Raw genomic sequence first — 15,672 nt, forward strand, 5'->3', positions numbered from 1 at the left:
GGATCAGTCTTCAAAAAAAAAGTAATTTTTTTTCCCCATACAAAAATTGTTATATGGTGTTTACAATTTAAAAGACCAAATAAAGAATGAAATAGGCGGCAACCGTACAACTGTGATGTTTCTAAACCTGTGGTCGGCTACCTTTATAAAATATTTATAATAATTACAATCATAATAATAAACCCAAATCCACTGTGTAATCAGTAGACCACTAGGGATTTGGCAAAAAAAAAAAAAATGCCGTTTTTAAGTGTCTTTGCTTTCTTCCATTGATCAGCCGAGTTTTTGGCACCAAGATGGCGGTCAATCATCAGTCAGCTCTCTCTAGGTGAGCTTTATGTTATGTAAAATAAATACAAATTTCCTGACGCACATTCATATAGTGGGCAGCACGGCAGCGCAGTGGTTAGCGCTTGTGCGGCACAGTTCATGTCATGGGAACCTGTCGTGGGTTCAAATCCAGCTCCAGACTTCCTGTGCGGAGTTTGTATGTTCTCCCCGTGCTTGCGTGGGTTTCCTCCGGGCACTCCGGTTTCCTCCCACATTCCAAAAACACGCATTTCAGGTGAATTGGCCGGTCCAAATTGTCCCTAGGTGTGAATGAGCGAATGAGTTGTCTGTCCCTGTGTCCCCTGCGATTGGCTGGCAACCAGTTCAGGGTGTCCCCTGCCCACTGCCTGGAGATGGCTGGGATGGGCTCCAGCCCCCCGTGACCCTAATGAGGATAAGTGGTACGGCTAATGAGATGAGATGAGACATTTATATAGTGATTCATATATTTTTCTTCATTATTCATATCAATATTTTGTTCTAATTAATGAGGTTTTTCCTACCACGTTGTTTGGTTTTTCTTTTTGTTAACATGATATCGATTAAGGTGAGCGAATTGGGAATGCAGGCGGCTATAGCCTGGAGAGAGATGATGACAAAAAAGTGCATGGCTCTTTTTTCCGGGATTAATAACCTAAAATGATTTTTAATACATGTGCAAATTAATTATCCATACTGACATCCATCTCTTCCGATGCCTTGATCACAACTCCACGGTGTCTCATACCTCGCCAAGAGCTGTGTTCACTGTGATCTATTACGTTCCGCACAAGTCTCGACAGTCCTGGCTCTTGGTCCGGCGCCAGAACCCGACCGGCAAGGCGGAACGGCGTCGAAAGACGCTGAGCAGGAGGGCGGGCTTCAGATTTCGACAACTCTTAACATTTGTTGACAATGCCAGGCTGTGTGCCCTCAGCTGCGACACCTGCCCGTGTGCAGGAATGCACATACCTCTTTATAGGAGTACTTCTACAAACAAGAATATTGATACACACGTCTTTATTGCTGTTTTCATGAAGGAAATCTGATTTTTTTCGAACAGTTCCAAAGGCTACCTCCAGTGACCACTCACCGCCTTTTGCCATCAGCTCGGTCCAGTTTGCACATGCAGCCCTCACCATGTGGCACCCGATTCTACACCCCTGGTTATACCTGTATTCTGCATCAATGTAGTTTTGATCGCATCTCTTTAGACATAATTAATAGCATGTCTTTTTCGTGTGCCAATTTCCTTTCGGAGAAAGTCGCCAAAGGATATAGCGGTAAAGCTCTCAAAAAAGATAAAATTAAAAAAATGTATGTAAATACATTTTTACCAATAAAGGTTATTTTATAGGCAGCACAGTGAGATGGCACTTTTTTTTCTCTTAATCCACATGTTTTGTAGGATTTTCATAGTTTGACCCAACTAGATAAGGCTCGCAGTAGGCACGCCACTCAAAGGGGCGTGTCGTATCTTGTATTTTATACATCTTTAGGGTCAGCACCTGCTAGTGGACCTTGGGAAACATTACCTGTTTTACAAGCTATGATTGGCAGGGCCAGAGTGGGCCCTGTTTTCAGCTGGAGTTTTCTTCACGGATTTTTTATGAGACACTTTGGTGATCACTCCAGAGCCCAATCTTGGAGTGGCTAATCGGGAGGAATGGGAGAATTCCCGAAGGGGTGGGCTCATGTCAAGGTGGAGTTTGGGCTGGGTGGATGTGAAAAATAGTTTGAAAATGTATCTGTATCTTGCACTATCCAAACGTACTCATGCATCCATTCTCTAGTCAGCTATTTGGCCGCATTTAGCGCAAAAGATAAGGTGAGTTTTACCATCTGGGGGAATTCTCCCCTCCCAAATTTGAAGTTGGTTTGGCCCTCCACCATTCTTCCTTTCTGTGACAGCAAATGAACAAAGAACAGCGCAAATGATTTAAGTCAGTTGCAGAGACCAGTGCTTTGCTTAGGCAGATTTTGATGTTTTAAGTCGCCTACTTAAATGTGTGTAGTAAAGTCATAAGAGTATCGCCTAACAAGCTGCGATTTTGATTCAAAATGACTGATACTGAACGTAGGTGAATATCCATCCATCCATCCATCATCTGCACAGCTTATCCTCAGTAGGGTCGCGGGGGTGCTGGAGCTCATCCCAGCTATCTTGGGGCAGTGGGCAGGGGACACCCTAAACCAGTTGCCAGCTAGTCGCAGGGCACACGGAGACAGATAACTCACTCGCTCATTCACACCTAGGGACAATTTGGAGCGGCCAATTTACCTGAAATGCATGTTTTTGGAATGTGGGAGGAAACCGGAGTGCCCGGGGGAACCCTACGCAAGCACGGGAATAACATGCAAACTCCGCACCGGAGGTTCGATCTCATGACCTCAGAACCGCAAACGCGCTAACCACTGCGCTGGCCTACTGCGTGGGTAAATATCTTTTCATATATATCAGAATCTTTATATCATCTTTCTTTAAATCAAAATAGTAAAGTATTTTCTGTATTCTCAGTGGAAATATTTAAATCTAAGCTTGAAACGCACTTCTATTCTGTATCATATGAACAACCTAAATTTTATGTTGACAATTTCTGTGTATCTGTGTAATATTGGCCTTCAAGTAGGTTTTAGATCAGGGGATGGTCTACAAATAGTCTGTGGTTTGCAATAGTCTGTGGTCTGTGCAGCCCTTTGAGACTCTTTGTGATTAAGGGCGTCACAAATAAACATGACTTGATGACAGAATTATCCATCCATCCATTAACTGGACCGCTAACCCTCAGTAGGGTCGCGTGGGTGCTGGAGCCCATCCCAACTATCTTCGGGCAGGGGGCACCCTGAACTGGTTGGGAGGAAACAGGAGTGCCTGGAGGAAACGCACGCAAGCACGGGGAGAACATGCAAATTCCACACAGGATGGCTCGATCTCATGACCTCAGAACTGTGCCGCACACGCACTAACCACTGCGCCGCCGTTCTGCCCTACTAATGAAATATTTATTCCAAAAATACTACTTTGGAAATACTACAAAAATTCTGCAAAAAAAATGCTTTGGAAATACATCAATTATACTTCTACTGAAAAAATACCAATACATATCGCTATATAATATAAAAAACTACTAGAGAAATAGTACGAAAATACTACTCCAAGAAGTTTATAACAGAAATACTGAGAATTACACCTGTAGCGATACGACAAAAATTCTATGTAAATATCCCAAAAATACAACAACAATAAAAGTACAGTAACACTGTACTAGAAAAATACTACAGATATACAACAAACGTTTTTGTGGAAATCCTACAAAATTCCACATTGTACAAAAACACTAAATAAAATAATGCTACAGTAATACTACAAAAATGCTATAATCATAAAACGACTATAATAATACAAAAATACTACAAAAATAGTACAGATATAAACAACAAATAAATCTACTTTCGAAATATAACAAAAGTACTACAGAAATACAAAAAAATACTACTATGAAAATACGGCATAAAATTACTCCAGAAATACTACAAAAAATGTACAAAAATAAAAAATACAGTAACAACAAAAAAACTACAGAACTTCAGTAAAAATCTGACTTCAGAAATACTAAAAGAAATAACCTAAAAAAAACTATGTAAATCAATTGAAATAACAAATTAAGTGCTTAAAACAGGGACCTAAAATACTATTTTGCTCGAGTTGTGGTCCTTTCAAAACCAATTTGATGAAACTTATCAGTTTTAAAAGTATAACATGCCAAATGGTTGCCCACCCCTGGAGTAGAACATGGAATGAGTTCGAGTAGGTATGCAGATTAACAAGTAATTAGGGGGCCATAAATGTAATTTTGCTTAGGGCCCCGTAAAGGCTTGGGTCGGCCCTGGTTGGATTGATTCAGCCCACTGAAGGCTCGCCACTATTTGTTATTAATCAGGAATCTGTGTTTTATAGCTATTTAGAGTTCACTTTGATCCCTTAGGGAGGTTGGAAACTGGCCAATTAGTGTTGATTTCTTTCATAATGGAAAAATACCTCAGGCAATTTTAGCTATGAGCACGATCCTGGAACAAATCAAGTTCGTAGGTAGAGGTACCACTGTATTGATCTCAGTGATTGATTCAGGAGGAATGCAGACACTCCTTGTTTTTGGCCCCCCTCCTTTCCCCCCTCGATATGCAGCGACCTGCCTTGGTCGCACACCTGTCCGCGCCCCCGTCTTCCTTCGTGCGGCGGGGCGGCCTTAGATCATCTTCGGCCACGCTTGACTTGCACTCGCATAGGAAGTAAGCCTGCGAGTCTCTCGCTTTCCCTTCACTCTTCCACTTTGATGTCTCAAGTGTTGTTGGCTGCGACGCCGTGATAGCCGGCCTCTCGTGTTCGTCCCACGGCTGCTGATCCGCGACTAAAACAGTCGCAATAGGCGCTCCACGGGATATGATTACCCAGGAAGAATAATGCACAAAACATTGAGGGGCCCTTGGGTCATGACATCCACTTTTCCTTTACCTTACATGAGAAGGACACTGATTGAATTATGTCTCATAGTCATTTGGTCCACCCCGGAGGAGCTTATGGCTTAAGTCCGACGACACTCGCGACAACAAACAGACACTGGAAAAAAGGCTATTTTAATGATGTATCATCATCAAATTAAAAGTGTTTTTGTCATAAACACTAATATAGTGAACATTGTTTAAAACGAGATTATACGTGACTCTCTAGTATTAAAACCTAATAAAGACGAAAAGAAAAGTACAAGTTTGTGCTTGAAGACTGGCTTAAGTTGTAAGTGCCTTGTGACACTATTGCAATAACATTTAATTCCTAATTAAGTTGATAAACAACATATAAATGTATTCAATGTATAAGCAAGATATATATTTTTCACAGTCTTAAGCAAGATATATATTTTTCACAGTCTTGTGCACTTCAAGGCAATTCAATAGGTTGTTTAAGCGTATGGTGTATCATTTAGTGGTAAAAAGGTCTTTAGAAATTAATTATTCTTCCAGTAATAAGCAAAATGACATGAACTATCATATACTATGCATTTTTAAGGTGCACTGTCAATGGTTGCAACAGCTTCTGTTATCCGGGCCTTTGTGGAAATAGGGGGCACATAGACCAATCCTTCCACAAATCCCCACAAAATGAAATCACATGGTGTGAGATCTGGGTGGCAAGGACATGAGATTGTGATAATTCTGCCCAGACTGTACAATCCATCCATGTGTTCAGAAACTGTCTAACCTTGAGGCTCCAGTGTGAATGTGCCCTATCCTACTGGAAAATGAAGCCACTAGACTCTTTGTCACTTAATTTACTAGTTTTTCAGCATGTAGATGTTCGTCTCACCATTGACTGTTGATCTTTCAAAGAAGAATGGTCTGTAAACAGTTGTTTTCACCATAGCACAAAACACTGTCCCCTTTGGGGAATCTTACTGATGCCCAAGAACTTCATGTGGGTTCTCAGTACTCCATATGCTAGTGTTATGCTTGTTAGCTTTGCAAATTATGTGGAAAGTTGCCTCAATGCAAAAAAGAAGCCTGTGTTCACATCCTTCATCTTCAATTTTCTGTTGCATTGCAATACAAAAGTCATGATGAGATGTTTAATCAGTGTCATTTGTAGTGCATTCAACGTTGGGTCAGAATTCTGTTTTATAATGTCAAAGAAAATGATGAAACAATGTCAAAACATGTGAACTCAATGCTATGCTTTTGTTCAATTATTCCCAGTGACAAAGTTATCTGATAACATCGGGCGTGAAATCTGCTATCTTGCATGCATGTGTGAAACAAGGAACAAGCCGGCCAGAGAGGTGGGTGGCCCCGGTCCCTCGGGAGGCTGCAGTACCTGCCACCTCGCACTTCAGTTTGAAAGAAGCCAGCGAGCGGACAAGAGGCCTGACTTACAAGAGGTCAAAATGTTTCTTTTTGAGCAGGCCAAGATGCAAGGAGTTCAGCCAAACAAGCGGGACAGGGCCAAATCTTAGCCCGTACGCAGAGTATGCCAGTACCGTGTTCCTCCTTAAGAAGTAACCAAAGAACCTTGCAGTCCCAGCGCCCAATCCTGGACAAGCCACTGGGCAAAACGGTGGGACCCAGACAGCGACCTCAAAGAAGCCACCAGGAACCAACCAAGGCTTCAACGCACTGCATCCCGTAGTCTTCTTTACAACCGGGTCTCACATCAAGACTGGGCTGTCACCTTCATCGAACCAAGACCAAACTCCATCTCATGGTGCTAAGTATTGATTGGTGTGACTTAAAGGGTGAATTCCATCTAATTACAATAATGTGATGATTAAGCCAACATTGTTTTTCTATCTAAATGGTGCCAGTTAAGATCTCAAATTGTATCTTTCTTTGCTTATTCTTATTCTTGCTTTGTGTTCTAGTCAAGCTTCTTATGTAGATGATTAGTAAAAGGAAACTCCATTAATCCAGAAGAGTGTGTGTGTCTTGATTAAAGTGTATCCGTTGTTTCTGATATAATGACCTTAAGATGTATGTGGTGCTCCAAAAAAGGTAAGATGTTTTTTAAAAAAAAGAATAAAGTGCTCTCTAATTTAATTAGTCTATAATTTGTTAAAATAATTTATTTACCTCCCAAATTTTGCTACACCTTCAACTGTTGAACTATTTGTTGCTTGTAAGAATTCATGACACACCAAAGAGTGGTTAAAGGACATTGAAATTCCCTACTGTCGCCTCTGATTGATTTGTGGGCGGTTTGCTGGAAAGCAGTTTAAACTTGTTCAATCTCATCTTCTGGAGAGGGGCGTCCCGTTCTATTAAATGGGCATAAGCAACCATCCATTATGGATTTACCGTCCCATCTCACTATGGACTTCCTATCTGGTGGCTCCTCTCCGAAATTTTCTGCGGAATGCAGTGCATGATTTAGTTTTTGTAAATTTAAGCACAAAAAACGCAATTTCTGGTTGAGTGAAAGCCTTTAATTGGTCTAAAAACAAATAAAAAAATCAATAGCTTTACAAAAAGAAACAACATAATTATCTGCGGTAAAATGGCACTTTTATCTTACTCCTCAGAATTAAGGTGATTGGGGACTCTAAATGTGCACAAGACCTTTGGTACATACTCTATCTCAACAATTATAAAATTACAATTATTATTTTCATTGTTATTGCGAAGTTATGTTTTTCATTTTTGCCAACACCTTTTTGTTGCTAGTCACAAAGTGGAGGACTTAACTTTTGTGTTTCCTAATTTTACATTTTTGTTTTGTTTTTTTTTTTCAGAATTTTTATTTAATAAAAGATATTTCAAAATAAGAAACTACCAAATTGAGCCGAACTATCACCGGGATTAACAAGAACAGTTGACTTAAAAAGATAATTCAAACGTTTGGAGTGTCGTTAAGGGCTCCTTTACAAGTTGAAAGTTAAATATTGTCTTTTTAAGTATGTGTTAAAAATGCCTGACTGAGTCAAGTCAAGTCATGTCATATAGCCCTTAATCACAAAGAGTCTAAAAGGCTGCACAGACCACTGATTATTGCAAACCACAGACTTTTATGACACCATCTCCTTATCAGGATACCAGAACAGACCAGGAAACCCCAGAGCATTCGTTTCAGTTCTTTATTTAAGGAAGCGTTCAGGGCTTGCGGGAGACGTGATGGCCGTCAGACGTCAGCAGCAGAGCCGGAGAGATAGCTTCGGATCAAGTGGCCAATCGGAGTGCGGAAGTTAGGCAGGTCGAGTTTACCAGGGCTGGAGAGGAGATCGAAGTATGGGACGGAAACAGGTCAGATTGGAGGCAGGCAGAAACAGGTAAGCAGAGTTAAATAAACGGGATTTCAGGAGAGTCACACAGAGTTACAGAAGTACACTCTGACGAGGAGGTCTGGGCGCAGCGCGCTTAAGAGCGAAGTGCCAGCCAATCAGAAGGCGCCCACATGATTGCTCCAGGTGATCAGAGTTAGTAATCATGACACCCCTGATCTTCAACCTACATGAGGGCAGGGAAAAACTCAAAAACCTCAACATGAGGATTACCAGGCTGCAATGGATGTTGCAGTAACAAATAATACACAGATATTGTCAACATAAAATATAGGTTGTTCATATGCTATAGAATAGAAGTGTGTTTTAAGCTTAGATTTAAACCTTTCCACTGAGGTTGCAGATCGAATCTCAAGGGGAAGAGCATTCCACAGCACGGGGCCCGAATGGAGAAAGCTCTCGAACCTGCGGATTTCTTCTTGGCTCTCGGGATCACAAGTCGATAAGCATTTTCAGAGCGAAGCCTCCGGACCGTAACTTAGACCGTAAAGATATAAGGGAGCAAGTCCATGCATGATTTTGTATGATACCAAAAGAACCTTAAAATCGCATCTTAAGCTAACAGAGGGACAATGCAGGTTCAAAAAGCTTTTATTTTCCACTGTGCCTATATGCTTTTATCTTACTCTTAGCAGAGCTGGTCGGGACGTAACACATCAAGTCCAAAGAATGGGGGCTTGGGCGAGTGCTGGAGAGTGATGTCATGTTCGTCCCTGCAGATTCTTTTTAAAATATTTATTAGTCAGTTTAGCATGAAAATGGTGAAAATAAGAAAACGCCTGCCTCAACTACATCCCAAACACAGGCCCAAACCCCTAACAAATGCACACACTTGTACCCACATCATGAACAAGCTGACTGAGGCTGCAACGATGACGCAAGACAGGGAGATGGAGGCAGAGAGCAACAAAGTTCCAAATTTTTACAGCTACTTCTACTTACATATTTTTACCGTCATTTTGTCATTCTAAGTTTTAGCAGTACCACTTTTTGTCCTCTGCAATTTCCTCAATTGTTTAAGTTGTTTGACGAACCCAAACAGGCTTCTGCTCTGAGCTAAGACTGAGCAAACGTCGACTGACTGAATCGACACCTGCATTTGTGGCAGCCACACAGATAGCTTTGGGGATTTTGAAACAGCCCCCAACCCCCCCCCCACCTACTGGCTTTACCTCTGTCCTTAAATAACTACTGATCCACATAATCAGGGACAGAATTTGGATAAGACTTGAGGCTTTAACAGACGTTTGTGAAGAAGATGCTGTTGGAGAATTGAGGGAGGTATTGCGGTACGCCACCGCATGACATGCTAACTACAAAGATCCTCTCTTGATAATAGCGAAGAGATGGTGCGTGTTTTCCTTGGGACCAGACAGACGCCGGTGAGACATCCTTCAGGGTCAATATGGAATTGGCCCATTTAAGCTCATTTATCGGGAACCAAACTGGAGACCTTAGCTCATCTGAATGAATGGTTAACAATCTGTCAAAGGATACGACAAGATCGACCAGTGTGTTCCCTCTTTTTGCAGTTCTTCACTGTTGAAGTAGATTGAACCTCTATTTGAAAATGATATGAGGAAATAAAAAATTAAACTGGGAAAAGTCAAATACAATTTAATTTTAGGAAGAGGAGGAGAACGAGTAAAGAGTAGTTGGGAGTATGATCCATTATCCCCAGTTGACTATTGCTTAGAGCACTTTTATATTTTTGGGCCACTAAAGCATGCCATATTGTCTTGCTTAAATCCAATCCAACTGCACTGTTTTGGGGTCGATCCATTGTCTTTAGTCAACTATTTCTGAGAGTGGGGGCCGAGAGAGCAATTTGTGCCTCTCATGGAGGCTCCTTTCTCTGTTATTTCCACCGAAAACAAACAGCATCAGTGCAGCCACGATCCATTATCTCCAATCGACTATAATTGTGATAAACAAAGGATTACAGTAATTTAACTTATTTACATTTTCAGACAAGCCTAAAAAAGTGAAAATGGAGGAGGTAAACATCTTTGCATTCATTTTCTACTTAATTCATGAAAATTGTCATCATCAATTATGTCTCGTTAACATGATGTCATTTGCAGGATGGATAAGATCAGCATTTAACGAGAGCCTAAGTGACGCCTGCGCTGTTAATGACTTGTCACATTTTCCTACTCATCAGACTGAAACTCACTGGCTTCATTTGCCTCAAATTCATTTGACGAATGTTGGATCTAGGCGAAATGCTCGGATGTATGTGACATGAAGCTCAAGCTCTGCTTTTCCCTCAAATTTCATACAGGAAGTTGGTGCGTTGGATGTTGAGATGATATTCATTCAGTGATTAGTTCCTTACCTATTGTGTCTTTGGATTCAAAAGCTTTTATTTCAATGCCCAAAGAAATGAAAATTTTTATCATTGAGAAAACAAAAATGTCAGTCCTGTCCCTTAGTTCTATAAGTTCAGTAAACCAGAGATTGTTTGAATTTTGAGACGAGGCCGATACTGGTCTTGTGTTGATTATGATGTGGTTGCAGTAAGCGAGTGTGTTGTGTCCGATTTACAATCTGAAACTAGCGAGTTTATTGTAATTTTAAGAAAACCTTTATATTGGTTCACGAATATGTGGAACGCGTATAAGTTGACAGGTATGACAATTCCGGACTGAGTTCAAAGAGCCATTATGCTTTATTTTCAACTGCACTCACCTGCTTTCGCAAAGCTGTTTGAGGGGAACACGTTAAGTGGGAGGCATGGGGCGTGGGGGGAGTACTGGGAACTGACTTCATGCTTGTGTGAAAATGGTGAAAGTAAGACAATGCATACCTTAATGCCAGCCCAAACCCCAAGAAAGATGGAAAAAAAGACTATCAAGTGTCATGGTTGCCATGGCGCCCAATTGGCCGCGCCCGTGTGTGTCACGTTGCCATGGTGCCCAACTGGCCCCAACCGTATGGTGCCAGCTGCAGCTCCTTAAGGGATTGACTTTCTGTTTATATAAAGCTCAGAGCTCTCTTGCTTCAGTGTCAGCCCGTCAAACGAACTTGTGTCCCACAAGACGTGGGTTCTGAATCGGTCCTGTTTTCCTGTGATATCTTCAGTCTGGTATTATTCCCGTTTATTTTTTTGTCCTGTTTAATTACGGGTTCCAGTTTAGTTTCCGTCAGTTTTTGTCCTGTTTATTATTTTCTCCAGTTTTCCTTCCCGTCTAGTTTCTCCTGTTAATTTTCGATACCCTGATCCGTTATCTATCCTGTCTGTCACTTCCTCTCCGGTATCGATCCCATCCGTCCGATATCAACTCGGGCAATTGGAATCGGTCTAGTTGGTCTCTGGCTTCCGGCCTTACCACGCCAGACCGGCTACCTAACGTGCATGACTCCCCATTTCCCGTATAATAAAGGTACATGTGAGAACGTCACGCAATTTGGTCCTGTATCTGTTCTATTTCTGACATCAAGATTGAAATAAACTGACACTAAATCGGTCCCGTTATCATTTGTATGTATACCAAATCATGGTGCTCTGAAAATTGGTTGTAAACTGTTCCTAGTAACAACTTAAAAGTGTCTAACTTGGCTACCTCGTATCAAGTGACCGTTCAAAATGAAGCAGGTCTGTCCTTAGATACAGTCCACTAATCTTCGAAAGTGGGATGATGTCTACACGGAAAGCCTAATCTGCCTCTTGCCAAGGAGTTGAATCAGTGTTTAAACAGGTGCAGATGAAAGGGTCTCAGGTGAGAGCTAAGGAATGACCACCTTGTGACTCATTCGCCGACTCAGCATGTTGATCAAAGATGCCCGGTGATAAGGCTCATGACGGCCCAGTGTTTTTGCTTTTTCGACACAACACAAATCGACACCTGCGTTTTAATCGAGTCGTCATCGATCCTTCAACGCAACTACTACAGCTGGCACACTCTCGAAAGCGGAGTGTTAATAATCGTGTAAAATGAGCCGAGTTGCTTTAATATTGTCAGGGGTGATGACAAGACCATCACGGTTGTCATGCGTGCTTGGTTTTAGGTATTGAATAATAAACACGACATGATCTGAAATATTCAAAAGCCAACAATGTTGGGAACATGGCAGTGGACAGGTAAACCATACACAAATTTATCAACGCAGGCCAGAAAATTATCGGCTGATCCCTGCCCAGTCTGGTGGGCATTGCCGGGTTGCGATCCCTATTTTTTTGCCAGTTGTATTAAAAAGTGTGATAAATACTATTGCACTACACTTCATTGCTCTACTGTTGCACTAGTTTTCATCGCACTATTATGACAGCTTAAGCCAGTCTCCAAACACTACCTTGTAAATAATATTGCCTATTTATCCTGACATTTGATCATCTCATTTTCTTTTTCGGTCTTTATTACATATTTAGACTTTCTGGACTGGTTTGCAGGCTCGGGGCGTCGTTGATGTCATGCTCTTTCCGGACATTTTCAACATCTTACCTAATGTTTACTATTATGTGTACAGTAATGCTAATTGAAATTCACCCTGGTCAATCCTGGAAGGGTGATTACCACATGTGAGGTCCTTTCTCAAGGTTTCTCTTTTCTCCTCACACTGAGGTTTTTGAGTTTTTCCTTGCCCGCATGCTGGTTTAAGATCAGGTAATTGTGTAATTTTGTAACTGTAATCCTGTGCAGTCCTTTGAGACATTTTTGTGATTAAGGGCTATATAAATACATTTGACTTGACTTGACTTGATTTATGTCCAATCTTGTTACAAACAATGTTCACTACATTATTGTCAATGACATTAAAGACAATTCTATTCCAAACTTTCAACAAATTAAATCCATTTGATGATAGGGGCTTTGTGGAAAATTATCAAATTTGTGAGATTTTGGTATATTTATCTACATCTTTTTCACAATTCCTGTAACAATTACGTAATATATGGAGAACATTGCTAAAGAATCATAACATCCTAGATCTGGAAAGAAAAACAAAACAACTATTTACTTTATACATTTAATGTAAAGCAGTATTGTGAAATTGTGATATTAAAACTGCCACAGTATTGTCGGCGTCAGGTCACGGGATCTAAAGCATCTCATCTGTTTAAAGGAGCAGGCTGTTTTCCTTTGTTCTGTTGAAGCATCCAATTTTCAATTGCAGCATTTGAGTTTTTTAGAGGCAAGTTTTCACTTCTACACTTGAGACCTTTACTCAAATGCCTGATGAATGTCAACATAATATGTACGAGTTCTTTCACAAACTCTCCACAAATCAACATCTGGGTTTCCAAGACTTATACATTTGAAACAGAGCTGGGGCAGAGAGTTTCCATTAAGGTTTTTATTACATTAAATCATGTATTTTGAGCATATGAGATACAGAACGAGCTATTGTACAAGTAAGTGTGGCAACAACATGGCTGACCATATTTTATATACCAAATCGAGAGCAACTGGCTTTGAGAAGAACGAAACATGAGAAAGGAGTAGGGTATGACAAGGACAAAATCTTGGTAAGTAGAAAATCTCAAAAGCTGTTCATTGACAATATCCAGGACAACTCTCAAGGCATAAAATAGAGAACAATGGCTGAAAGCACACGAACTATTTCTTGGAACAATGCAACGACTGAAAAAAAATGAAGAATTGAAATGAACGCAACAAGTAAATACTTCACTTTAAAAAGGCACAACTGCAACCAAATTAATACATTGATAAAAATATAAATATATGATTAAAAAATATCAAAAGCACTATAAAATTCATAACATTATGTCCATATATGACAGAGGTGACCAATTTGGTCCTGGACGGCTGCATGTCCTGCATGATTTGGAGGTTTCTCTTCTTTAACTCAGCTGATACAAATTATCAGCTTGTTAGCAAGCTAGCAGGAGCTTGTTAAATATCTTAGTGATTGGAACCACATCACCAAAACTATGTGAACACCTAAAAAATGTCATCTTAAAACACAATTTAAAATTTAAATAAATTAGAGAAAAAAGGCTTAGTAAGTGTACATTATTGTTACGTTACATAATCGACATGCCTGGTAATGTGAGTAAAGGCGTAACACATTAAGAGTTATTCAGATAACTTTTGCGTTAAAACATGCTTACCAAACTATCAATTTCACTCCAAAGCACTGAATCCAAAACTTCATACTTGGTGTCACTATAGGCAATGGGATGGGATAATTTATTCTTCATTTACTACAATGTTAGAATTATAATTGTAATTAGAATTGTCCTAATTATGTAGGGTTATTACAGTTGAGAAAATATTTTCCTTGCTTCAAAAAGTTTTATCACCTTAAGAACCACTCAACCGCTTGCCTGAGAAGCGAAACTGCTGCATTGTCATATTTGTTTTTCTCTGGTCAGTTTGTGTCTTGTTTTAAGATGGTGTCTTCTTGCTATGTTAAAATCTCTTTCTGCATCAACCCTGTGACTCAATTGTTTGTATTAAAATGGGGGAGCTGTTGCAGTTCTGGTCAGATAAGAATCAGGCTTAGAACTGAATCAATTTTCTAATGAGAAATAGTTAATGTCTAATAGACCTAACACAATGCGTCGCTTCTTGCGCTCCATTTTGCCTACGTCAAACTCATCTTCTCCTCCGCTTCTCGCTAACGCCAAACTTTCTCACGGCTGCTTGATTTCCGTTTTACGCCACATATTTCACTATTTGCTACTTATAATCTGCAGCATATGATTTTCTTTTCAATGCCATTTTTGTTCAGCCTTTTCTCGGTTGTTTTTATAAAGTACCGGTGTTGTGCCGAAAAATGTCCCCCCACAACATGGCAAGGTTGAATTCATCAACACAGGCCTAGAGCTGCCTCCTGGGGTTTAGTGTGAAAATGACATGTGAAATGATTTACCGGAAATAACAATTTGAAACTCAATGATATTAAGATAAATTCACTTGTAAGCAGTGTTTGAAATAACGTCTGCCCGGACGCCCGGGGCATGCATCTTTTACGTCGGGCGTACAACTTACAAAATGTCTCCGCCCGGGTAGCCGACAACTTTTTCAAGGAAGAAAAAAAATCTTTTGGAGTTTTTTTTTTCAATTCAAACGTTTACTTTATTCCGATTTTAAAATCTTCGTTCGGTTTGGAAATTTCGGAATTTCGTTTGGCAATTTGCATTCTCGGCAGCCGACCAGAAGCCTGCATCGAATAACTTAGTGCTTCCGGACTATCCCGAGCGTTATAAGGTCGTGCATTTACACTTCATTTTCCAAAGTAGACGCACAGAGAACACAGGAAAAATGGAGAAGTGGTTAGGAGTCAGGCCAAAACCTCAGCCCCAGAAGAGAGATTCAAAAGAAGCCAAATTTATGACGCTGCAAAACGTAAACGTACATTAAAAGCATCGTGGAAAGAGTTAACGTGGCTTGTAGCAGACGACGCAACGCAAACATCGCATGAATGAAGATGAGTAAATACAGGTACATACTTATGTCAGATGGAAAACAGCGATGTCATATACATCCAATGAATGTTATAAGTAGATTTATAATACTTATTTTTTAAAGTGTTGTTCTGATATGTATTCAAGTCAAATCAAGTCATAATT

The sequence above is a fragment of the Urocampus carinirostris genome, chromosome 1 (genome assembly GCF_059441175.1).
Source record: "Urocampus carinirostris isolate Australia breed hairy pipefish chromosome 1, RoL_Ucar_1.0, whole genome shotgun sequence".
NCBI lineage: Eukaryota > Metazoa > Chordata > Actinopteri > Syngnathiformes > Syngnathidae > Urocampus > Urocampus carinirostris.